The sequence below is a fragment of the Adiantum capillus-veneris genome, chromosome 23, assembly GCF_014529385.1.
Source record: "Adiantum capillus-veneris isolate H3 chromosome 23, ASM1452938v2, whole genome shotgun sequence".
Lineage (NCBI taxonomy): Eukaryota > Viridiplantae > Streptophyta > Polypodiopsida > Polypodiales > Pteridaceae > Adiantum > Adiantum capillus-veneris.
The window spans coordinates 11,757,742-11,758,724 of record NC_140953.1 but is presented as its reverse complement, the minus strand read 5'-3'; positions in this window follow the sequence as shown (position 1 = coordinate 11,758,724).

Below are 983 nucleotides of genomic sequence, written 5' to 3'. Positions count from 1 at the left end.
GAGGGAATGCCCGACCCCCTTGAGGAAGTGGAGATTCCATCTTCACCATTCTCTTGTCAGGGTCCTATGTCCCACAAGATGCCATTAAATGTTGCCAAATTGATGGATTTCATGTCTTCAGAAGTTAGAACCACCATCATGTCCAAACTATATAAACACCCCGAGCTAGTCTCAGCTCTTCGAGCCTTCCTCAATGGAGAATTACAGGCCGGATTACCATAGTTTGCACATATGAACAAACCTGACTCGGTAATGAATGATGAGGAACATTTAGCACCACCATCTGACCTAGCGGGACATGAATCTGTAATTGAAGTACCCGTTAACAAGTTGGGGCAATACTTTGAAGGTGATGAATCTAATGCTACTCTACCAATCACTACTAAAGGATTAACTATAAAGGGGGTCCTTGACGGTGGTGCGGGAGTCAGCATGGTGACAAAGAGTTGTTGGGAGTCTATGGGGCGACCTCACCTTGAAGCCACAAGCGTAGTGGTAAAAATGGCTAATGGATCTATTGTTACGCCTATTGGAATGCTAAAGGATCTCAGAATCAAGGTCTTGGGACACAAGGTAAGGCAAACTTTCATTGTTATGGATTTTTCCAAGCATCCTATGTCATTTGAGATGATCTTAGGGCGTCCATTCATGAGGGAAGCAAAAATGGTGCATGACTGGTCCAAAACCCACGTCTACTTACAGTTCCAAGACTCTGTCATTCGAGTTGATCTTTTAAGTGGTCGAACGCATCCTCTAGGAAATAAATTCATCATTGATAATCGATCAGACACAACAATTCACTCAGCTCCATTACAGTATTGTTACACGTGTAACGAAGACACGGATATTGGGGAGAACTCTCCTTATATGGATATCCTACCCGGAATGGCTGAGTCAGACAATGTCGATTGGGTACACCTAGCGGCAACTATAGATACATGGGGAGCTAGAGGAACAACCTGGGTAACACCAGATGGGGAAGA